The sequence below is a fragment of the Carcharhinus amblyrhynchos genome, chromosome X (assembly GCF_965287045.1).
Source record: "Carcharhinus amblyrhynchos chromosome X, sCarAmb.v2.hapA, whole genome shotgun sequence".
NCBI lineage: Eukaryota > Metazoa > Chordata > Chondrichthyes > Carcharhiniformes > Carcharhinidae > Carcharhinus > Carcharhinus amblyrhynchos.
Genome location: NC_137359.1, coordinates 10,072,918 through 10,098,209, shown reverse-complemented (window position 1 = coordinate 10,098,209; position 25,292 = coordinate 10,072,918). Strand labels below are relative to the sequence as shown.

The 25,292-nt window shown below is 44.3% G+C and overlaps 1 protein-coding gene across 3 annotated transcripts in view; it reads left to right on the top strand.

Moving 5' to 3' along the window:
- The window catches only part of LOC145361859 (polypeptide N-acetylgalactosaminyltransferase 6-like), a 78,557-nt gene that overhangs the window by 7,244 nt on the left and 46,021 nt on the right, over positions 1–25,292 (top strand). The window contains exon 1 of one of the 3 annotated variants that reach the window (XM_080217842.1): positions 5,393–5,488. The exons of the other annotated variants lie outside the window; for them this stretch is intronic. The gene's annotated coding sequence lies outside the window, so the exon portion shown is untranslated. Of the gene's footprint in view, positions 1–5,392; positions 5,489–25,292 lie in introns of those variants that run through there. 3 annotated transcript variants of the gene reach the window in all.

Below are 25,292 nucleotides of genomic sequence, written 5' to 3'. Positions count from 1 at the left end.
AACTGAGGAATTAATAATGGAAAACAAGGAAATGGCAGCGACTTTGAGCAAGTGTTTTGTGTCTGTCTGCATGGTAGAAGATAGTAAAAGTGTTCCAATAATTATAGAAAATCAAAAGGGAGAGAGGAACTTAAAATGATCACTGTTAGAGGAAAAGTACTTGGTCAGTTTTTAGGCCCATTAGTTTTCCCAAGTCCCTTGGACCTGATGGGCTGCATTAAAAGTGGCTGCAGAGATGGCGGATGGATTGGTTGTAATCTTCCAGAGTATAAAATAATGAGGGGCACAGATTAGCTAGATGGTCAATATATTTTCCCCAAAGGTAGGGGAGTCGAAAACTAGAGGGCATAGGTTTAAGGTCAGTGGGGGGAGAAACAAAAGGGTCCAGAGGGGCAACTTCTTCACACACAAGATGGTGAGTATCTGGAACAAGCTGCCAGAGGTAGTAGTAGAGGTGGATTACAATCTTGTCTTTTTTAAAGCATTTAGATAGTTACATGGGTATGATGGATATGGGCCAAATGCAGGCAATTGGGCTTAGGGGTCTTCAAAAAAAAAAAGAGGGTGGCATGGACAACTTGGGCTGAAGGGCCTGTTTCCATGCAGTAAACCTCTATGATTCTATAGGGAACTTTGGAAAGGTCCACATGGATTGGAAAACTGCAAATGTTACACTGCTATACAAGAAAGGAGGGCGGCAGAAAGCAGGAAACTATAGGCCAATTAACATTTTTCGATCATAGATGTTAAGCTAAAATCCATTCTTAAGGAAATAATAGGACATTTAGGAAATCATAATGCAATCAAGCAAAATCAAAGTGGTTTCATGGAAGGAAAATAGTATTTGACAAATTTATTAGAACACTCTAGGATGTAACAAGCAGGGTGATTAAAGGGATGTAGTGGAGTGGCACAGTGGTTAGCACTGCTGTCTCATGTTACCAAGGACCTGGCTTTGATTCCTGGCTTGGGTCGCTGTCTGTGCAGAGTACAAAACAAAGAACAACACAGCATGGGAAACAGGCCCTTTGGCCCAACGAGCCCGTGCAGCCATTTCAGCACTGAGTCCCCTCTCCACCCATGACCCTTGTCTATGCTTGTGGCACTCCACATTGGAAACCAGATTGAGGGGAGACTAAGGACAATTTGTTACCCCAACCAGCCTAAGAGCACATCTTTGGGGTGTGGGAGGAAACCGGAGCACCTGGAGAAAACCCATGCAAGCACAGGGGAGAATGCGCAAACTCCTCCAGACATGGGCTCAAATCCATGTATCTGCACAGCAAACAGTGACAGTCACTGAGCTGTCGTGTTGCTCAGCATCTGGTCCAGTTTAAGCGTACACTAATGATGTGAAGCACTAGGCTACTTTTGAAACATCCAAGAGCAGCCCTCACACGATCCACCGCGTGTATGCCCCTTGTTGGACAACAAGGCGGACCGAAGCACCTGTGGAGTCTGTATGTTCTCCCTGTGTTTGTGTGGGTTTCCTCTCACAGTCTGAAAGATGTGCTGGTTAGGGTGTATTGGCCATGCCAAATTCTCCCTCAGTGGACCCGAACAGGTGTCAGAGTGTGGTGACTAGCAGATTTTCAGTAATTTCATTGCAGTGTTAGTGTAAGCTGATTTGTGACACTAATAAATAAACTTTGTATCTAGATTTCCAAAAAGCATTTGGTAAAACTACCATAAACGATTATGGAACAAGATAAAAGCTCATGGTGTTGGGGGAAATATTAGTGTGGTTAGACGGCTAACTAACTAATAAGATGGCCAACTAACACTTAAAATAAGTGGACCATTTTTAGGTTGGCAAACTAACTCGGGATCCATCAGGCAGTAGTGCTGAGGCCTTGGCTACTTACAATCTATAAAAACTTTGGATGAAGGGACAAAGTAGCAAAATTTGCTGATAATGCGAAGATAGGAAAGCAAATTGAGGAGCAGAGTCTGTAAAGGAATGTAGATAGGTTAAGTGAGTGGGCAAATGTTTGGCAGATGGAGTATAATGTGAGGGGTATATGAAGAACAGTGTGCATTGAGCTAAGGCCAACAAATTTTAGCCCAATACTGAGGCTTGGGTAATGGCTGCATTTTGAGGCGTGTTACTCTTGTGGTTTTATGAAATCATTTCCTGTCTCTTATTTTGCTGCCAACTACTTATCCTGCAGGCAGCTTTAGCAACATTACCAACAGACACATTTAAAACTTCAGTGGGGTAAAAGCAGGCTGTGTAACATTTACTGTATCAACGTGCTGGTAAGACATTTCCTTGCAATTTCTTCTGACTCTGGCATTGGGCACTCGCAGGAATTTGAATCAAATATGTTACTAATATCACACATTAAACAATCTCCAGAGAGAATGATGCAGAATATTAAGATGGCATCCATGGATGTCAGGAAAAATTTGCTGAAAGCCTTTTGGCATTGTAGTTTGCCATTAAAACTAATAATGTGATTCTGAGGCCCCTTTCAGTGTAGGTTGGATGTCAAAACTAGGCTAAAGTGATTATCCCAAATGCTTCCATCAGGTTCCTAGCTCCTATTTAATGACACCAATGACTCAGTCTGTTCTCCTGTGAGTGTGGTGTAAGAAAACCACACAACTTCACTGTCGCAGTGGTTGGCACTGCTGCTGCCTCACAGCGCCAGGGACCTGGGTTCAATTCTAGCCTCGGGTCACTGTCTGTGCGGAGTTTCTATATCTTCCCTGTGTCTGAGAGGGTTTCCTCCCACAGTCCAAAGATGTGCAGGTTAGGATTAGTGGGGTTACGGGGATGGGGCCTGGTTGGGATGCTCTAAGAGCTGGTGTAGACTCAATGGGCTGAATGGCCTCCTTCTGCACTGTAGGGATTTTAGAATTTACCATGTATTCATCCTGAAGGGTTTTCAAAAAAAAACCTTCATGTACAACATTGCCAAGTGGATGAAGGGCAGGAGGTGCTAAGTTAATGGCTATTGTATAGTGCAATAAAGTGAACCTCTCCTCTAGCACTGCTGTGGTTCCACTCCTGTACCTGCATGATCACCTCCAGTGTACCCAAAGGTTCCATTCATGCTCCCCACCTGTTCCTAATGGATATGGTTCCCCATGTAGCTACACCGACAATAGCCAAATTCAACTTCCTACAGCCGCATGGGGTTCCGTAACCTTTAATGTACTCTAGGATTGATAGAGGAATCATAGAATCCCTACATTGCAAAAGGAGGCAATTTGGCCCATCGAGTCTGCACTGACCACAATCCCACCCAGGTCTTGTTCCCTGTAATAACGCATAGTTACCCTGCTAATCTTCCCTAATGCTAGGGTCAATTTACTATGGCCAATCAAACTAACCTGCACGTATCTGGGAGGAAACCAGAGCACCTGGACGAAACCCACGCAGACACGGGGAGAATGTGCAGAGTCTACACAGTGTCCCAAGCTGGGAATTAAACCTGGGTCCCTAGCGCTGTGAGGCAGCAGTGCTAACCACTGTGCCACCCATATGTGGATAATGCCAATTTATTTGTCATTCAATATTGGTAAAACCAAAGCCATTCTGTTCAACCCCTGCCAGGAACTGTATCAAGCCCCTGACCTCATCCCTCTTCTGCTGATGGTACATGGTGTCAATCTGATGTTGAGAAAGCTGTCTCAAATCTAGTTCATCTTTCAAGCTGTTTACTGTTTACTTTTTACTCTAGCCTGTCAGAATTGATACTTTGGTGCAGTATGCCATCATTGATATCTATAAAGGATGTGACTTTGGTTCTTAAGGTTTCAGTTGCCTTTTCACCTAAATTATGGAAGGAAGCATGAACTGGAAGCATTATTTAGGCAAACTTAGTAGCCATTTTGGGCCTCAATGTCTCCAGCATTGAGGTGATGGCCCGGTTCACTGGTATTTAGTTTTGGACATTCGGGAAGGGATGCTGGCCAAAATGCAAGGAGAAATCCTTTCTTCTCTTCAAATAATCCCATGGAATCTTCTAAGGTTCACCTGAATCACAAGAATAAATGAATGAGGAATGACCCCTGAGTTAGGACTCCAGCACTGAAAATCTGCATCCAGATCCTGTGTTTTTTGAGTTCTGTTACTTAGTGTGTGACATTTCTATGTTGGATCACTTTATGCAGAAGCTATTTCTTGGTAGTGTGTTTGGACCCTGTTTATAATGCGACTCAGTGTTTACTGTGAACTTGTGTTTGCACGTTTATCATTATTCTGGTTTCAATGCTGGGTCACAGTTGAATGTGCATGACAATAAAGCTCATGGAAAGGAAGAATAGGCTGAGTTTTGACCGCTGCACATACACAACTTCTGATCAGATGAGTAAGTTGATGGATGTTAACTGCACTCCAGCAGAAGGTGGTGAGGGTTATCCCAGTTTCTGCATAGCAACCGAAAGGACCCTGTTAAAGTCGACCTTTTGATCGTGCAGCTTTTCCCCTCTTCCAACAGGGGAAGAGTATGATCTCCACATACCAGCTACTCATCCAAAAGATGGAATTGAGCTGACTCTGTGGGGAATCACTATGGATTACAGGGATAGGGCCTGGGTGTGATTATTGTTGGTGCAGGCTTGATGGGCTGAATGGCTGCCTCCTGCACTCCACACTTGTACTGCACGGTTTCTTCGTGTGGACTTTTAGCTTTGTTTTGTCCAAGTACTTGAAATTGTTTCACTAAATGCAGTTGTAAGTAAAATGGTAAGATGAAAAGCAGGATGAGAGTTATTTTGAGCGAGTGTTTTTTATTCTGGTTACTGAATAATGGTAGATGTTTGAGAAAATATACCCTAGTGAAGTTTATTTTCCAGTACTAGGCAGCATGGTGGTCAACACTGCTGTCTTACAGTGCCAGGAACCTGGGTTTGATTCTAGCCTTTGACTGTGTGGAATTTGCACTTTGTTCCCATGTCTGTGTGGATTTATTCCAGGTGCTCCGGTTTCCTCCCACAGTCCAAAGATGTGTAGGTTAGGTAAATTAGCCATGGTAAATGCATGGGGTTACAGGGATAGGGCAGAGACTTGGTGCAGGCTCGGTGGGATGAGTGGCCTCTTTCTGCGCAGTAGGGATTCTAGAGTCTTTCTGTGGTATTGTATGAGTGAATGTAATTTGTTTTCCACTAAATTAGTGCATAAGGCTGAAATGGTGTCACCACAACCACATTTGTCACTAGTCAGTGATTTCTGTTGGGCCACACTGGTTTAAAAAGTGTCCCTTAAGCAGAGCACTGAGTAATTTTGCCGTGTTACGACAGAGAAATGCTTGAAGCATTTGTAAGTGAGACTTCCTTGTTCTGAGATTAATATTCGAGTTGCTCAAGAGTTCTGAGCTCTGACACGCCTTCCACTTGTCAAACTAAAGTGCAAAACTGCCACGTATAAGGTTGTTTGCGTGACATCACCTGTAGACAAAAGGTGTGTGGGGAAAACCTACAACGATTAATTCTGAACCCTGATACTGGAGGGAAAGGATAGCTCTTGGGTGTGAATCTGGTAAGTGGGTAAATTCTACTCTCTTCCCCCCCCAAAGTTAAAACAGTACACCACTTGATGGTAAGTTTAGTAAGATACGTAAAAGGGTGGCACAGTGGGTTAGCACTGCTGCCTCACAGCACCAGAGACCTGGGTTCGATTCCTGGCTTGGGTCACTGTCTGTGTGGAGTTTGCACGTTCTGTGTCTGTGTGGGTTTCCTCTGGGTGCTCCGGTTTCTTCCCATAGTCTGAAAGCCATGCAGGTTAGGTGCATTGGCTGTGCTAAATTGCCCCTTAGTGTCAGGGGGACTAATTAGGGTGGATGCATGTGGTTGTGGGGATTGGGCCTGGTCAGTGTAGACTCGATGGGCTGAATGGCCTCCTTCTGCACTATAGGATGCTATTCTAAAAAGTGCTAAACTAAATTAAGTAATGATTTAAAACACACATTAAGGGGAGCAGAACAGGTGATGTGTCAAGGCTGCAAAATGTGGGAGCTCCCGAATATCAGCATGATCCAGGGCAAACGCATCTGCAGTAAGTGTTCGCAGCTTGAGGAACTTCAGCTCCATGTCGCTGATCTGGAGGTTGAGTTGCGGACACTGCGACACATCAGTGAGGGAGAGAGTTAGCTGGGCACTTTTGTCTCAGTATGGCCATAGCCCTTAGGATAGGGTCTTCTAGTTTGGAAAGTGGTCAGGGACAAGAGGGTGTGACTGCTGCTGAGGCAGATAAGGGGATCCAGAGGCAGGAGTGTCAGTTTCTGCAATTGTCTAACAGATTTGAGATTCTTTTGGCTTGTTCAGATCAGCTGACAGACCGTGGCACCTTACTACAGGAAACGATTCAGGTTGGGGAGTGCACAAGAACATAGTGATAGGGGACAGCCTGGCAAGGGGCACTGACACTTGAGAGTCCAGTTCACTGGTGCCTACCCAGTGCTAAGGTGGGCCATCTACCCAGGGCTGGAGAGGGACTTGTAGTGGGCACAGAAGGATCCTGTGGTGGTCCATGTAGGATCCATGTGACCAATGAAGCAGGCTGAATGAGAAAGGAAGTTCTGCATAGTCAGTGTGACGAGAGAGGCAGGAAATTAAGAAACAGAGCTTCAAGGGTGGTAATTTCCTGATTTATTACCTGAATGATGTACAAATTGGCATAGGACGAATGAGAGAGAAGAATATGTGACTCGACTGACGTGGGAGAAGTAGGTTCTGATTTGTAGGGCGCTAGCACCAGTACTCGAAAGTGGGGATCTGTACTGTCGGAACACATTTTGGATTTATGATGAAGGCAAGAATTTGATTGTGGGAGTGGTGTACAGGCTACTTAATACAAGGTGGGATGGACTAGAGAGAAGAGATAATGGGGATCTGTCAGAAAGGTACAATAATAATCATGGATTTTAATCTGCATCTAGATTGCAGGGCAAAGGTAGCATCAATGGGGAGTTCACAATGGTTATTTTTAGAGATGGTCACATTCAGGTTGGTTATACTAGACCTGGTATTATGCAACAAGTCGAATTCATGGATGACCTCATGGTGAAGGCACTCCTTGGTAGCAGTGATCACAATATGACTGAATCTTACATCCTGTTAGAGGGAGAGAGGAGCGTGTGCAAGGCTAGGATTTTAAACTTAAAGGCCACTGTGAAGGCAGGAAAGCAAAGCTAGCTAAAACGAACTGTCAAATTAAGAACATAAGAAATAGGAGTAGGAGCAGGAGTAGGCCACCTAGCCCCTCGAGCCTGCCCCGCCATTCAATAAGATCATGGCTGATCTGTCGTGTCTCAGTTCCACTTTCCCACCCTCTCCCCATAACCCTTAATCCCCTTGCTTATCAAAAACCCATCAACCCGCGTCTTAAAAATATTTAGCGAGGCAGCCTCCACCACTTCAACGGGCAGAGAATTCCAGAGATTCACCACCCTTTGAGTGAAGAAGTTCCTCCTCAACTCTGTTCTAAACTGCCCCCTCTTTATCTTGAGGCTGTGCCCCCTAGTCCTACTGTCCTTTCTGAGCGGGAAGAGCCTCTCCACCTCTATCCTATCCATCCCATTCATCATCTGAGACGTCTCAATGAGATCTCCCCTCATCCTTCTAAACTCTAACGAGTACAAGCCTAGTTTATTCAGCCTCTCCTCATAGTTCAACCCCCTCATCTCCGGCATCAGCCTAGTAAACCTCCTCTGCACTCCCTCCAAGGCCAAAATATCCTTGCGCAAGTGCGGCGACCAAAACTGCACACAGTACTCCAGCTGCGGCCTCACCAGTGCCCTATACAGCTGCAGCAAGACCTCCCTACTTTTATATTCAATCCCCCTCGCTATGAAGGCCAGCATCCCATTTGCCTTCCTGACCACCTGCTGCACCTGCAAGCTGGGTTTTTGCAACTCACGCACAAGGACCCCGAGGTCCCTTTGCACCGTCGCCTGCTGCAGTTTTTCGCCACGTAAGTAATAGTCCTTCCTACCATTATTCCTACCAAAGTGGACCATCTCACATTTGCCAACATTACATTCCATTTGCCATTTCCTGGCCCGTTCGCCCAGCCTATCTAGATCCTTCTGCAGACTCTCCACACCCTCCACGTAATTTGCCGTTCCACCAATCTTGGTGTCATCAGCAAATTTCGACACCGTACACTCGGTTCCCTCCTCCAGATCATCTATATAAATGGTAAATAGCTGAGGCCCCAGCACCGACCCCTGGGGCACTCCACTAGTCACCAACCGCCAATCCGAATAGCACCCATTGACCCCCACTCTCTGCCTCCTATTTGACAGCCAATCCTCTATCCACGCTAACACCCTACCCCCAACTCCATGCCCCCTGACCTTCTGTAATAACCTCTTGTGAGGCACCTTGTTAAACGCCTTCTGAAAATCAAGAAAGACCACATCCACCGCCCTAGACACATCCTCATAGAACTCCAATAAATTTGTCAGACACGACTTCTCCTTAACGAAACCGTGCTGCGTCTGCTCTACCAAACAATTCTCCTTAAAATGCCTGGCTATTTTCTCCTTGATCACGGATTCTAACATTTTACCTACAACAGACGTTAAACTAACTGGCCTATAATTCCCTGCCTTTTGCCTGCCACCCTTCTTGAACAACGGCGTAACATTAGCCGTTTTCCAATCTTCCGGCGCTTCCCCAGATTCCAGCGACGTTTGGAAAATAATCACCAAGGCATCCACTATCACCTCCGCCATTTCTTTCAGAACCCTTGGATGCATTCCATCCGGTCCTGGGGACTTGTCCACAATCAGTCCCTCCAGTCTGTCGAGCACCGCCTCTCTAGTAACAATAATGTAATTCAGGCCCTCCACTCCTACCATCTTTCCATCGCTAACGCCCGGCAAATTATTCACGTCCTCCTCCGTGAAGACCGAAACAAAAAAGTTATTCAAGGCCTCTGCCATTTCCCCATCCCCTACCACTAAGTCCCCCCTCTCATCCTCTAAGGGTCCAACGTTCACCCTAGCCAGCCTCTTCCTTTTTATGTATTTATAAAAACTCTCGCTACCCTTTTTTATACTAAGCACTAGCCCAGCTTCATAGTTTATCCTAAACTTCTTTATCAACTTCTTTGTCATTCTTTGTTGACATTTAAACCTCTCCCAATCCTCTTCTCGCCCACTACTCTTAGCTACTCTAAACGCATCCGCTTTTAATTTAACACTTTCCTTTACCTCCTTCGTTATCCACGGCTGATTATCTCTCCTCCTACGATCCTTTTTACCCATCGGAATAAATTTCTGCTGAGCACCAAGGAAGATCTCCTTAAAGATCCTCCACTGTTCCTCAGCAGACCTACCTTCCAACGTGCTCCCCCAATCAACGTTCGCCAATTCCTCTCTCATCCTACCATACTCCCCTCTGTTCAAACAAAGGACACATGTCCAGGAACCCACTTTCTCCTCCTCCATCAGAAACTCCACCATACAATGATCATTCTTCCCAAGAGGATCCTTCACCACAAGGTCCCTAATTCTACCCGCCTCATTACATAACACCAGATCCAAGATAGCTCACTCCCTCGTCGGCTCCGACACACACTGTTCGAGGAAACTATCCCAGCAGCATTCCAAGAACTCCTCCTCGAGCCCACCACGTCCAACATGGGTCGACCAATCAATATGTAGATTGAAATCTCCTATAATTATCGCCATTCCATTCCTGCACGCCGCACTTATTTGTGCGTTAACAGCCCGCCCCACCTCCAGATCATTATTCGGGGGCCTATAAATGACACCCACCAGCGTCTTCCTCCCTTTGCTGTTCCTAATCTCCACCCACAACGATTCCACTTTCTGCTCTTTGGTCCTCAATTTATCCCTCAATTGCTTGAGGGATAGATCAGTAGAGATTCAGTGGCAGAGATTTGAAAGGATATTTATGAATCCACAGACTACACCCGTTCTGATGAGGAAGAAACATTCCAAGGGGAGGGCCCATCATTCATGGTGAACTAAAAAAAAGTTAAAGGCAATATTCAACTTAAAGCACGTTTTATTTTGTAAAGATGTGGCAGGTCAGTAGATTGTCATTTTTTATTTCTCTTTATGTTGCCAAAAGAAAATGAGTGCAAACGAATGACAGAAAGTTAGTAATATAAAGAAAGACAGTATGAGTTTCTATAGATTTTTTAAAAAAAACAAAAAATGGAGTGTTGATCCAATAGAAAGCATGTCACAAGAATTGGTAATCAGGGCTATGGCAGATTTTAGATCAGTCTTCACCATAAGAGGACACCAGTAACATCTCAGAAATAGCTGTAAATCAGAGTGGAAGGGAGGAAGGAGTTTTGAAAAATTACAATCAGCAGGAAAGTGTTATTGAGCAAATTGTTGAACCTGCGGGCTGACAAATCCCTGGGTCTGGATGGATTTTGCCCTAAGGTCTTGAAAGAAGTATCTAGTGACATTGTTGATGTAAATAAAGGCAAAATACTGCAGATGCTGGAATCTCGAACGAAAACAGGAAATGCTGGAATCTCAGCCCATCTGGGGAGAGAGAACAGATGTGGAGATGCTGGCATTGGACTGGGGTAAACACCAGGTTAAAATCCAACAGGTCTATTTGATAGTAAATGTCACTAGCTTTTGGGGTTTGCCCCTTCGTCACCTGATGAATATTTTTAAGGCGGAGGTGGATAGACTTTTGATTTAACAAGAGGGTGAAAGGTTATTGGAGGTGGGTAGGAACGTGGGGTTGAAGTTGCAATCAGATTAGCCATGATTGTATTGAATGATGGAGCAGTCTTGAGAGGCTAAGTGGCCTACTCCTGACGTTGAGTTATTCAGACTTGAAACGTTGCATCTATTCTCTCCCCACAGGTGCTGTCAGACCGCCAAGATTTTCCAGCATTTTCCGTTTTTGTTTTAGATTCCAGCATCCACAGCATTTTGCTTCTATATTTGGCCTACTCCTGTGTATGAGTATTAAGGATGTGGGCATCGCTGGCAGGGCCAGCATTTATTAGTGCCCTTGAAGGTGGTAGTGGGCTGCCTTCTCAAACTGCTGCAGTCCGTGTGGTGTAAGTACACCTACAGTACTGCGAGGATAGGAGTTGCAGGATTTTGACCCAGTGACAATGTAGGAGTGCCTTGGACGGCTACTATATCTCCATTTCCATATATTTACAATCAAGACCATTACACCATCTTTAAATGACTGTGCTGTGCCAGAGGTGGCCGATACTCCTGTCAAAATAAATGAAGTGGTGCCAATGGCCCCAGTAGCACGCCAGCTGGCTCAGCAAATAACACTTTCGTTGCCTTGTTAACACCATTTGTGAATCAGGATGAGGTCTTGGTTTCTACAGACCAAGATCATGTGCTTTTTTTTTGTGTTGGTAGTCTGAGTAATTTTCCCTCTGTAGGGAAATTCCATCCCCAGAATGAGAGAGGCACCAATACACCAGCATAGCACATGCGCTTGTTCATTCCAAGTTAAAGTCCAACAGGACTGGTGTTGAGACTTCTTACTGTGTTTACCCCAGTCCAATGCCAGCATCTCCACATCTTTTCATTCCACTCAGGAGCATAAACTAAATCAGAGCTGAAATAAATGGAAGCAATTTGAAGCACAGCATCGTGTTTCATTATTGTATTAAGACTGTTAGCGTGAGTCAGCCTGGTAAATGGCCCTTCTGAATAGAACTTGACCTTCAGTAGGTTCCCGATTCGGGACCAGCAGCTCTGGGTGGCTCACCTGGTTGATGTGTGATGGAATGTTCTGGTTAAAAAAATTTTGCTTTTTGTGTTGGGGAGGGGAATGGAAGTGAGTTAAAGGGACCAACATTTTTTCCCCTTCTGGTAAGAAACCAGTATACGTGGACAGCAAGCTTAAAAGATGGTGCTTTAAAGGAACCATTTCACCTTAAATGGCAGAAACATAGGTGCAGCCTGTTTGTCAGTATTTCCCAACCTTCGCACACTTAATGAATAATTTTAGATCTCAGCACCGCCTTGTCGTTTTGTGTATACAGTTTTAAATGAGTTCCGCAGTAGATTATCTGATGGTCATTAAGGTTAGATCAACTCTCGTAAGTGCCCAATACAGTTGAATTTTTATCCTCCACCTTTTATTTAAAATCAACTCTTTTACACAGTGTGTACTATGAAAGTCCCTAAAGCTCTACACAGCTGATAAATGCTGCAGAGTACTACATGGGGAGTGGTGGAGGAGGAAAGTTGAATTAGGAGGCTAATTGCCTCTTGTGCAGGAGGATAGTGCATAGAACTCACCCTCCCCAAAATTTGGACTCTATCTTCCACAATAAATATAAAAAGTATTTTTGAGTGGAATGATGAATAAATCTATCATGGGTCCTAACTTCAAAGAAATTAGTCCTGACACCTGCAAGTTGAAAATTCCCATTCTTGAGTTCAAATTTCTCCATAGCCTTGCCCCTCCCTGTAAGGCCATAAGACATAAGAGCATAATTAGGCCATTCGGCCCATCGAGTCTGCTCCACCATTTGATTATGGCTGATATTTTTCTCATCCCCATTCTCCTGCCTTTTCCCCCCGATCCCCTTTATTTATCAAGAACCTATCTATCTCTGTCTTAAAGACACTCAATGACCTGGCCTCCACAGCCTTCTGCGGCAAAGAGTTCCACAGATTCACCACTCTCTGGCTGAAGGAATTCCTCCCCATCTCTGTTTTAAAGTATCGTCCCTTGAGCCTGAGGTTGTGCACTCTGGTTCTAGTTTCTCCTACTATTGGAAAGATTCTCTCCACATCTACTCTATCCAGGCTTCTCAGTATCCTGTAATCTTTGAAAAGATCCACCCCACCTCATCCTTCTAAACTCCAAGTACAGACCCAGAGTCCTCAACCGTTCCTCATACAACAAGCTCTTCATTTCAGGTATCCTTTTTTTGTGAACCTCCTCTGGACCCTTTTCAAGGCCAGCATATACCCACTTAGATATGGGGCCCAAAACTGCTCTCAATATTCCAAATGGGATTTGACCAGCTGAATTGCTGTTGTATTCTAATCCCGTCGACATGACATGAATGCTAATATTGTATTTGCCTTCCTAACTGCTGACTGAACCTGTATGTTAACCGTAAGAGAATCTTGAACCATGATTCCCAAGTCCCTTTATGTTTCTGATTTCCTAAGCATTTTCCCATTTAGAAAATAGTCTATAAGAACATAAGAAATAGGAGCAGGAGTAGGCCATCTAGCCCTTTGAGCCTGCCCTGCCATTCAATAAGATCATGGCTGATCTGTCATGGCTCAGTTCCACATTCCCGCCCTCTCCCCATAACCCTTAATCCCCTCTCTTATCAAAAACCCATCAACCCGCTTCTTAAAAATATTTATCGAGGTAGCCTCCACCACTTCAACGGGCAGAGAATTCCAGAGATTCACCACCCTTTGAGCGAAGAAATTCTTCCTCAACTCCGTTCTAAACCGCCCCCCCTTTATCTTGAGGCTGTGCCCCCTAGTCCTACTGTCCGTTCTGAGCAGGAAAAGTCTCTCCACCTCTATCCTATCCATCCCATTCATCATCTTATACGTCTCAATGAGATCTCCCCTCATTCTTCTAAACTCTAACGAGTACAAGCCTAGTTTACTCAGCCTCTCCTCATAGCTCAACCCCCTCAACTCCGGCATCAGCCTAGTAAACCTCCTCTGCACTCCCTCCAAGGCCAAAATATCCTTGCGTAAGTACGGCGCCCAAAACTGCACACAGTACTCCAGCTGCGGCCTCACCAATGCCCTATACAGCTGCAGCAAGACCTGCCTACTTTTATATTCAATCCCTCTCGCTATGAAGGCCAGCATCCCATTCGCCTTCCTGACCACCTGCTGCACCTGCAAGCTGGGTTTTTGCGACTCATGCACAAGGACCCCGAGGTCCCTCTGCACCGTCGCCTGCTGCAGTTTTTCGCCATGTAAGTAATAATCCTTCCTACCAAAGTGGACCACCTCACACTTGCCAACATTAAATTCCATTTGCCATTTCCTGGCCCATTCACCCAGCCTATCTAGATCCTTCTGTAGACTCTCCACACCCTCCGCACAATTTGCCGTTCCACCAATCTTGGTGTCATCAGCAAATTTTGACACCATACACTCGGTTCCCTCCTCCAGATCATCTATATAAATGGTAAATAGCTGCCTCCATTCCTCCTCCCAAAGTGCATAACCTCTCACTTTTCCACATTGTATTCCATCTGCCACTTCTTTGCCCACTTTCCTAGCCTGTCCAAGTCCTTTTGCAGCCCCCCTGCTTCCCCAATACTATCTACCCCTCTAATATCTTTGTATCTCTAACCCCTTCCCTACAGCCCTCAAAGAACTCTCTCTATTCCTCCACTCCTGGCCCTTCAACATGCCTCACTTCCTTCTTCGCCGTGCCCCTTTCCCTCAGTAAGTGCAAGTGTGATGTTTCTATTTCCAACATCAGCCCATGTTGTCAATTTAACATTGGTTTGTTTTGTGGGGTTTCTTTTTTTTTCTAAAACCTACTTGTGAATAATAAGTAAACTTATGTTCACACTGTAATCAAGCTCCTGTGAAAATCCCCTTTTGAGGGGATATGAGTTCTCAATGGCAAGCCCAACATTTGTTGCCTGTCCCTAATTGCTTTCAAAGTTGGTGCTGAGCTACTTTCTCAAACCACTGCTGTTCCTGTAGGCTTCGGAATGCCCAGAGTGCTGTTCGGGAGGAAGTTTGAGGATTTTGAGCTGGTGATAGTTCCGAATCAGGAATGTGTGTGGGTTGTGGGGGAGCTTGCAGGTAATGGTGTTCTTGCTGTCCTTATCCTTCTAGACAGTAGAAGTTGTGGGTTTAAAAGGTGCTGCCAAAGGTGGTTTGGTGAGTTGCTGTGGACTTGCTGCAATGAACTAGAATAGGGCTGTCCATCTTGTGTATTAGCCAGCAGGGAATGGAGACATTAACCCTACCTGGGCTAAAAGTTAAACTTTGGTCATAAACAGCAGTGCCCTGTATGAGGCCACTGCATCACCTGGTTTCTGAACTTTTACCTTTTGTAAATTGACAAGCGAAGCTGCTACTGCCTTGACAGATTTAATATGCAGAGAAATGTCTGGTGGGCTGTGTTCCAACTTTTGCATCCTGCAACAGAAATGATTCCAGTCCTTGCCCAAGGATACAGACGTTACTAATGGGAAAAGGTGAATGTATGATACTGAAATTGAGGATTTTTATAAAGGGCAGAGCTAGAAAGGAAAAAAAATGTCAGTTTGGAGTCAGAGCTCTGTCAGCATGAGGTCCAGGGCAGCCTTGCCTGCTGACAATTTGAAGAGTTACCTTGTCAACCTGCAAGTTGGATCTGGTAAGAATCCTCTTTGATTTACATGTTTGATATGTGTTTTTGTAATGACGTTCCAGATCTGGCAGCTGACTGCAGACTTTGAGAAATAGGCCAGTTGAACCAGAAAGCACTTTTTAATCCCCCTTTTCCTGTTGTATTTGTAAATAATTTTTCAAATGTCTTCAAATTAATTTGCATTCAGGTGGTTATTTATGCCTTTAACAATCTGGAAAGGAGGAGATACTTGAAGGGACTTTGCCGTCACAGTACAGTCTCCAGAGTACTGCACCATGTCATATGGGTATTGTACATAAAATCTTGAGAGCCCATGAATAGTTTGATTTGTATTCTCTGTACCAATTATTAAGGACCTGTTTCTTTTTCTCTTCGATATCTGAAGTCATCATAAGGCCCCTTCTAATCTGGTTAGCTGTATAGCAAGATGTGAAGATGCTGGTGTTGGACTGGGGTAAATGCAGTAAGAAGTCTCACAACACAATGTTAAAGTCCAACAGGTTTATTTGGTAGCAAAGGCCACTAGCTTTTGGAGTGCTGCTCCTTTGTCAAGTGAGTGTGGAGTTCAGATCACAGGGCATATAAAGACACACACTCAGTTTACAGAGTATCAGCAGAGACTGATAGCCAAGTTCTGCGTACATGAGGACAGCCTCAACTGGGATCTTGGGTTCATGTCACACTATCATGTCCCCCCATGACTTGGCTGGGCTTGCAACATCTCAATTACTGTCCTGTCTGGAGACACTACACATTTCTTTAACCTATCTCCACTCACATTGTCTGCACCTTTAAGACTTGATTAGCTGTAAAGACTCACATTCTAATCAGTATCCTGTAAACTGAGCGTGTGCCTTTTATACGTCCTGTCTGTGCTCAGAACTTCCCACTCACCTGTCGAAGGAGCAGCGCTCTGAAAGTTAGTGGCGTTTGCTACCAAATAAACCTGTTGGACCTGGTGTTGTGAGCTGCCTTAATAGCTGTATAGCAGGCAGATGAGGTCAATAAGTAGGTTACACTAAGTTATTTCATTCTCTTTTGGAAACTTCACTGGACCTTGAAAGGTGCAATGTTTTATGTAAAATGGTTGCTTTCCTGCAGAGTTCACGCCATTCCCTGCATACTGTACAATTTCACTTGTCAAGCAGCATAACAGGGATTATTTTATCTTCCATGTGCACAGGGAACAGCAATATTTCTTTTCACAGACATGTACCGTATATTCTATCTTAATCTTGATCAGTACTTTGACAGCAGGAACTGATCTGAAAGAAATAAGTCTTTGCTTTATGCCTCAGCTTTGTGTAGCAATTTTTACAGTGTGTTCTTATCTCACTGCTCAATTTGTTAACGCCTGTTGATTTTTAATGTAACTATCTCAAATGTGTTGACGTGTTTAATCTCTGATGTGGAAATGTGGCGGCTCTGTTCATTATATTTGAGTGCAGCTCACTGGATCCTAAGTCAAGTGTTGCTGAACAGGATCTCTGGACTAGGTTGTATGATCCTCTGTTAGTATTGTAGATGTTCCAGAAATGGAATAGCAGCATCCTGTCCACGCCAATGTGATTTTGGCACTGAACCATACACACCAGGGATCTTGCCCATTTTGATCCCCTTGTCTCTGTTGAGCTAAGGGATATTAATAGTGAATTACTATTTAGTAACTCCTGCTGGAAGGTGCACATTAGAGGAAATCAGGCTTTTGTGTGCTGTTTTTTTTTTGCAGTAGAATAGTCTATAACATCCACCACACCCATCCCTGTGCCCCATTTGAATTTGATAGAATCCCCATAGTGCAGAAGGAGGCCATTAGGCCAATTGAGTCTGCATCGATAACAATCCCACCCAGGCCCTATCCCTGTAACCCCACATATTCACCTTACTAATCCTGCTGACACTAAGGGGCAATTTAGCACGGCCAATCCATCCAACCAGCATATCTTTGGACTGTGGGAGGAAACTGAAGCAGCCGAACAAAACCCGTGCACCGTCTCTCTCTCTCTCTCTCTCTCTCTCTCTCTCCACCGCCCGCGCCCCCCCGCCCCGGGATTTAGGAATAGTAAATGCACAGTGTTGCGGGGAGAGGGCATGGGTGAGATGCTCTGTCAGAGAATTGGTGCAGAGTTGAGGAGGCCATTCAGCCCATCCTGCACCATACGGATTCTATGATTTCATTCTGAGCCTGGTCTCTGCTCATTCACGATCTCATCCTGGGGCTCACCAATATCAAACTGCTTGAAGCTTGCTCTTGTGATTTGTAAACATGGACGCTTTGTAGTCTGCGTATTGAACCTGTCTTGGATGGGGGACAACCAGTCGGGACCCCCAGAGAATTATACCATCCTCCAAACTGAGCTCATCCTTTTTTTTTTAGTCAAGTAGGGTTTCACCTCTCCTGAGGGTTATCTTTGGAGATCAGGCTCACTTTTGAATCTGTGTCCAGGTCTTGACCTGTTTTGTGGATACCAATAGGGGGTCTCAAAAAAAAATTTAAAGTAATCACAATTTCTTCTGTGCTGGCAGGGGAGTAGGGTTCACGGGCAGTGGAAGGCAACTCAAAGCATCAGTATTGGCTATTTGGGTGCCTGAGTGGTGCTCTAACAGGTATTTGTAAGCAGCAAGTAGCAAAGCTCAACACACTCTTCAGGTGGAAGCAATAGGGAGAATTGCCTCATCTTCTTTGAATCACCCAAGTAGAGGTATGTGCTCTGTCGCTATTATAAGGTGCCTACCAGAGACATACTTATCAATTTTCTTTATGCCAAAGATCCCTTTTTCTTAATTTGCAAGCATCTCTGCTTGGCATCTAGGGGGTCCAGAATGCATATTCAGCGGTTCTTTCTGTTCCATCTTTCCAGCAATGCAAAAGCACAGCCCCGATTCCGCAAGGGACGCATCACACGTCAGGATGGGTTCCTTCTTGGGGTCAAAATGGGCTAACAGATTTGGTGACAATAATTGTGTTACCTCATTGAAGACCTCAGTCTAAGGTGCCAATGATCAGGATGTTGCCCTCGTGTTCTGCCACTTTGGATAACCCCAAAGTATGTTCACCATCGTCTGCTGGAATATGGGCCATGCTGACAAGACCCCAAAAGGCAGGTGAATATATTCATGCAAGTCCTTGTGTATTGATTGTAACGTACTTTCAGGATGCTTCGTTTAGTTTGCATTGAAGATAAATATGGCTTGTATCCAGCTTAGTGAACATCTAGCTGCCAACTAACTTGGCGTACAAGTCCTTTTTCTTTATTCATTCCTGGTACATGGGTGTCACTAGTTGGCCAGCATTTATTGCCCATCCCTACTTGCCTGAGGGCAGTCAGAGTCAGCCACGTTGCTGTGAATCACATGTAGGCCAGACCAGGTAAAGACAGCAGATTTTCTTCCCTAAAGGACATTAGTGAACCAGATGGGTTTTTCTGACAATCGACAATGGTTTCATGGTCGTCAATAGATTCTTAATTCCAGATGTCTCCACTCCTGGGCATTGGGTACCTGTCTAATTCAGAGACCCAGTTGATAATTTATAATCCCCTCAAATGCAGTCTGATTTATCCGGCTTGAGGATGGGGATGATAGGTGCGGCCCAGTCTGTAAATCGTATGAGCCTTATAATGCTTAGACCTTCAAGGTCCTGCGTTCAGCTTCCACTTTCTCTATAACGTTTGTGCGTTGCATCGAAGTCAGCATAAATTTTGGCTTGGGCTCCTCTATCTTCCCAAGTCCTTCCTGAAAAATGTCAAGATGTCTGTTAATGACTTCATTCAGCCCCGATCGCCAACCAATTTAACTGGATTTGCTGCAGCCAATCTCTCCCCATTGGGCTTGGTCGTTGCCCATGCGTGACAGCGAGTGTGAGTCGGACTAATTGCAGTCAGTAGGTCACTGGGGGTCATTGCAGCGTCCTTTATCCTTAGTGGTTCACCTGTGTAGATGGCTGGTCTGACCTTTTGTTTTCCAGTTTTAAAAGTTGGATACTGGTTTGGAGGTAGTTACATGTCTGCTCCCTGATGATGGAAACGGCAGCTCCTGTGTCCACCTCCCATTTTTAACGAGTGTCCTTTTACCAGCAATTTTACCATTATTGGGGTGCTCTTGATTGTAATCACACAACTTAGTTGCATTGTTGCTTGAGCTGGCAGTGGATGTACCTCCAAGATTTGGGCTAGTACTGGCCTTGGTCTCCTTCTGGAGCAACACAGTCTGTCTACTCCTATAGCTGTGCCTTGGCTGAGTTGCCTGGCTGTGCCTACAATGATCCCACTTTTGGCACTTGCAACCTTCCAGAGTATGATTTCCTCCATATTTGGGGGTATCATTGCATTTCCCCGAATGCCTGGTGACATGAGTTGTGCTTTGATATTGTAAAGGAAACTTTGATGTTTACTTGTGCAAGTGCCCTCAGTTGAGGAATGATCACTACTGCTCATGGTTCCTCCTATCTGGAAAATATCACTTTCTGACACTCTTTGCAGCTCTTGAGCCCCTTTTTTTTCCCCTGTACTTTCCAGTGGCAAGGCCATTTCATTAGCTCATTAAGTCCAGATCAAATTCTGCCCATTCCTTTTTGGATTTTTGAATTGTTCGTTGACACCAAATTGTGTCTCAATGTTTCGTTCAGAGATGACTCAAATCCACAATGTTCTGCCAAATTCTGCAATCTGGCCAAAAATTCTGTAATGGATTCCCCGGGATTTCTCTCCGTTGATATCTCTGAATTATGACAGAGGGCTTTGGATCGCACTGGTTTTTAGTCAAATGTACAGGTTTACTGAAATCGGAGGGACCTGGCTAAGTCAGGCTTTTTATGATGCTGATTGTCAGAGCCCCACATGCTCTGAGTAGGATTACTTTCTGTCTTTCGTCTCTCTCAATATTATTTGCCTGAAAGAGGTAGCTCATGTGCTCTGCATATTGGGCCCAGTCTTCTCTGTTCGCATCATAAGGTTCGCGTTTACTGAAGAAAGGCATTTTTTCCTTTGAGGAATCGCTGCTTTCTGCTGGATGACAAAGCTTACCAGGACGAGCAAGAAAAAAAAATCTTGTTCACTTTTGTTGCCAATGTAATAACCTCACCACTGCCAATGCTGCTTTCTTGAAGCAAAGGAAAGACCATGTCTGTGGCTTACAACAAATCAAGGCCTGTGCTTTGGACTTGCATAACCCCAGTCCAGGCTGTGAGTGCTGGGTTTAAACTCCCATCACACATCTCTCACTGGGAGAGCTCCCGGTCTCACAATTGGGAAAATTGTATTCCAAGAAGCTCATGGAGATCTAAAGTTTATTTATTAGTCACAAGTAGGCTTCTGTTAACACTGCAACGAAGTTGGTGTGAAAATCCCCAAGTCGCCACACTCTGGCCGTGCTAAATTCTCCCTCAGTGTCCCCAAACAGGCGCCAATTTACCAAACCAGCATGTCTTTCGGAGGAAACCGGAGCACCCAGAGGAAACCCACGCAGACATAGGGAGAACATGTGAACTCCACACAGACAATGACTCAAGCCGGGAATCAAACCTGGGTCTCTGAAGCAGCAGTGCTAACCACAATGCCCTGTATCCTTTGTGCCCACCATTATACATTTCGAATACTTTTTCCTTCAATATTGCCAATGGTACCTATTCCGCCAGTAAGATGACCCTGTTTTTAAAAAAAAATTAGATAAGTGTCCAGTTTCTGATTGCTTCAATAAAAAAAAGAACAGTTTGTGTGTAAGCAGGGCCATTTTCTGCACTGATTTTTCTTTGGCATCTTTTTTCTTCTCCTTTCGAAGAAATGTCCCAGGTTTTCTGAGCCTGTGTTGATTATCCCCATTGTGTGGAGAACTAGCTGGTTAGGAAAAATACCCTTTTGTGTACCTACCAACCTGTTTTTAAAAAAAAAATTCAGGATGTAGCGTATATTGCCCACCCCTAGTTTCCCTTAGGCAGTGGACTGCTGCCTTGACCCACAGCTGTCCATATGGTGAAGGTGCTCCCTTCCTGTTGGGGCAGAGAATTGGAAGGTTTGAACCCATTGTCAATAGAGATCAGCGATGGGTATTGGCAAGTCGGAATGGTGAGAGATGTGGAAATGTAAATTTGAAAGACTAATCTTTATTGTCATGAGCCTTCAATCAAAACTATTACTATGCAAAGATTTTGAGTTGAACAAATAATCTCTGATTCATTAATGTAAACGGGTAGCTGTTTGAGTCCGTGGCCACAATAAAATTAACACATCATAAGAGAATTATTTGTGGGTAGGTACTTTATACAGAAAATGTTCTACAACTCTGGATGAGCAGGGACCTACATCTTTGTGTGCCAAGCAGGGAAAAGCTGTTTTTAATGACTTTACTGAGTAACGTGGATTAAAGTTGGCTTTGGGAGTTTCTCGGTCTTTGTATTTGAGCTAGCTAATATCCGCATATTGATTCACATTTCCACAGGGATTGTAAGTTCATAAGATATAGGAGCAGAAATAGGCCATTCAGCCCACCAAGTCTGCCCTGCCACTCGGTCATGGCTGATATGCTCCTCATCCCCATTTTCCTGCATTCTCCCCATAACCTTTCAACCCATTACCAATTAAAAGCCTGTCTAACTCTGCCTACTTTGGGGTACTGAATTCCATGGATTTGCAACCCTTTGGGAGAAGTAGTTTCTCCAACTGTTTTAAATTTGTTACCCCTCGTCCTAAGACTATGACCCCTCATCCTAGAATGCTCCACAAGAGGAAGCATCTGCTCCATGTCTACTTTATCCAAACCTTTTATCTTCTATACCTCAATTTGATCTTACTTTTCTAAATTCCAGAGAGTATAGGCCTAAACCTGCATCTGGTCAAGCTGGATTTTATTGTTCGATGTTGCCTATGTTCACAGGTTAATTGTGTCTATAAGGTAAAAGGTCTATAATTTGATGGCTTTTGAAATTCTAATGTCTGCAGATGGATGAAAGTACGTAAAATGTGCATCACTGCAATTAGCATTGCTCCAAATATAGTTTCAACGTGCATGGTTGTGGCCCTTGAGAGGAGTGATGTACATGCTTCGAAACTGGGATCATAGATGAGTAGTCTGGTTTTGGGATTTCTTTTTAACAATATGAAGTTGTGGGATTTTTCTGTCATCTGTAAATTTCTGTTGCTTATTGCCTGAAATGGTTCAGTGACAAGTAGCTATGTAATGCTTTATCAGTCTCGTCGTAATCAAAATCACTTCTGAATCAACTTCATATTCTGCGAGTCAAGAATACAACTTGTTTTGCTGTATTCTGTTTCTATTTACATGTAAAATTAATTGGACTTTTGGTTTGGCCTTCTGAAATAGTCCAACTGTGATATCTACTGCCTATTAGGAATGGGCAAGAAACATCCTGTAGTGTTTGGGGTTTAATATTGTGGTGAAGGGGCAAAATAGTTCTGTAAGATCCTGTCTCCATTCTTAGCATTCGTAAGGGTTGTAAGTTTCAAGTCATCAAAGTTTTATTTGCTTATGGAAAATTCCTTTTATCTGTCAATGGATAACGTTTTGGGAGGCAACAGTTACACATTTTATAAATCGACCATTACCATTCACCCTCTGGAACTCTGGGTTTGATTTCAATCCCAAATGGATGGAGTGAGTTGTCAATGGAGTGTGCTAATTGGAAAGAGTGAGGTAGTCTCTCATTCTTAGTGGATGCAGTTCCATGTTGTTTGCAATGGATTTATTTATTTATTCATTCATTGTGAATCACTTTTATTTTCTGCCCATGAGTAAAATTTATTGTGGATCATTATTGGTGAATTAGCTGATCTCAAGTCGTGCAGATGACCTCTGATCTGGGCTAGGGAAGTGGTTTTGGAGTTTCCACCACCCTGATTAAGGTTCCAACTGACAAGTGCATGTCACGTGAGGGTAGATTCTGGCTTGACTTCAATACCGTCCTTGGATGAGCAGCCTCTGCACTGTCTCTAGACTCGCATATCAGGTACAGTGGGTAGCTGGCACCTGTACCCAAAGTCAGCCAAGTGTGTGCCCATGAGAAGAAAAAAAGCTGGGCACAATAAATTAAGAATATTAAATGATTGTGAAATTGTGCTTTAGGAGAAGACTAATTAAACCACAGTATTAGTCCTCTGCTTTGAAGAGTGTAGATGTGGGTATGCCGGCGTTGGACTGGCGTAAACACAGTAAAAAGTCTGACAACGCCAGGTTTTAGTCCAACCTATTTATTTGATAATATACTCACAAGCTTTCGAGGGACACCCTCTTCGTCAGGTGAATGGAGAGTTCTGGCCTCAGACAGAGCATATAAAGCACAGACAGTTTAGAGATTACTGATTAGAATGCGAATCTTTACACCTAACCTGCTGTTCAAGACCTGAAGTGGCTGATAATGTGAGTGGAAGGAGCACTGATCAGTTTAAAGAGATGTGTATTGTCTCCAGACAGTACAGTAAGTGAGGTTTTGCAAACCCAGGCAAGTCACGGGGGTTACAGATAGTGCGACATGAACCCAAGATCCCTGTTGAGACCGTCCTCGTGTGCGGAACTTGGCTATCAGTCTCTGTTCAGCGACTCTGCGCTGTCGTGTGTCATGAAGGCAGCCTTGGAGAATGCTTACCCGAAGGTCAGAGGCTGAATGCCCGTGACCACTGAAGTGTTCGCCAACAGGAAGGGAACAGTCTTGCCTGGTGACTGTCGAGCGATGTTCATTCATCCGTTGTCGTAGCGTCTGCATGGTCTCCCCAATGTACCATGCTTCGGGACATCCTTTCTTGCAACGTATCAGGTAGACAATGTTGGCCGAGTTGCAAGAGTATTTACCGTGTACCTGGTGGACGGTATTCTCACGTGTGATGATGGTATCCATGTCGATGATCCGGCATGTCTTGCAGAGGTTGCTGTGGCAGGGTTGTGTGGTATTGTGGTCACTGTTCTCCTGAAGGCTGTGCTTTATATGCTCTGAGGCCAGAACTCTCCATTCACCTGACGAAGAGGGTGTCCCTCGAAAGCTTGTGAGTATATTATTCAAATAAATAGGTTGGACTAAAACCTGGTGTTGTCAGACTTTTTACTGTGTTGAAGAGTGTACACATCCTGTCTTCATGTCATGCATCCTATAAGGTCCCAGGTTTTTTTTTGGCTAATCTATTAACCAGGATCTCGCTGCAGCTGCTGTCTGCATTGTTTCTGTCCCCAATAACTAGTTCCTGTAATATACTATCATTTTAGATGAGTATTTGCAGAGTGATACAGTAGTTGGATGTGCTGTAGCAAACAGTGGTTTTTCTAGTTTTCATGTTCACAATTTGATCTGGACTCAGGAGGCACGGGGCACTCTTCTTGCTCCACTTCACTCACGAGTTCTGTGAGGAATCCTCATGTAGTCCACCCATTAACTCCATCACTGCAGCTGGACTTAATCTGAGGCAAGCAAATCAGAATTCATTTTGTTGAAATGGGCAAGTAGCTTCTGAAAGACTGGCACCAGCAGTTCATCGAATGATTGAAATGCTGCCTAAATGCCGGTAAGCCTTGGGTCTTGTAGTTGAGGCATGCTTCTGCCAAACCTGGTTATGCACCTGCAAATGGGCCATAACTTTTTTTTTTAACCCCTTTATTGCATTTGCATACTACTGATTGAGTCACATGTTGCTGTTGCATGAATTGATAGAGATGCTGTCTAGTCCAGTGTGGTAATGATCCACTAAGTCCCAAGTTAAAGTTTTATTTATTAGTGTCACAAGTAGGCTTACATTAACACTGCAATGAGGTTACTGTGAAAATCCCCTAGTTGCCACACTCTCTGCCTGTTTGTTTGGGTACACCCGAAGGGAAAATTTAGCCAATGCACTTAGCCCGCACAGTTGCACAGTGGTTAATACTGCTTCACAGCGTCAGGGACCAGGGTTCGATTCCCAGCTTGGATTACTGTCTGTGTGGAGTTTGCACCTTCTCTCCATGTCTGCGTGGGTTTCCTCCAGGTGCTTAGGTTTCCTCCCACAGTCTAAAAGACGTGCTGGTTA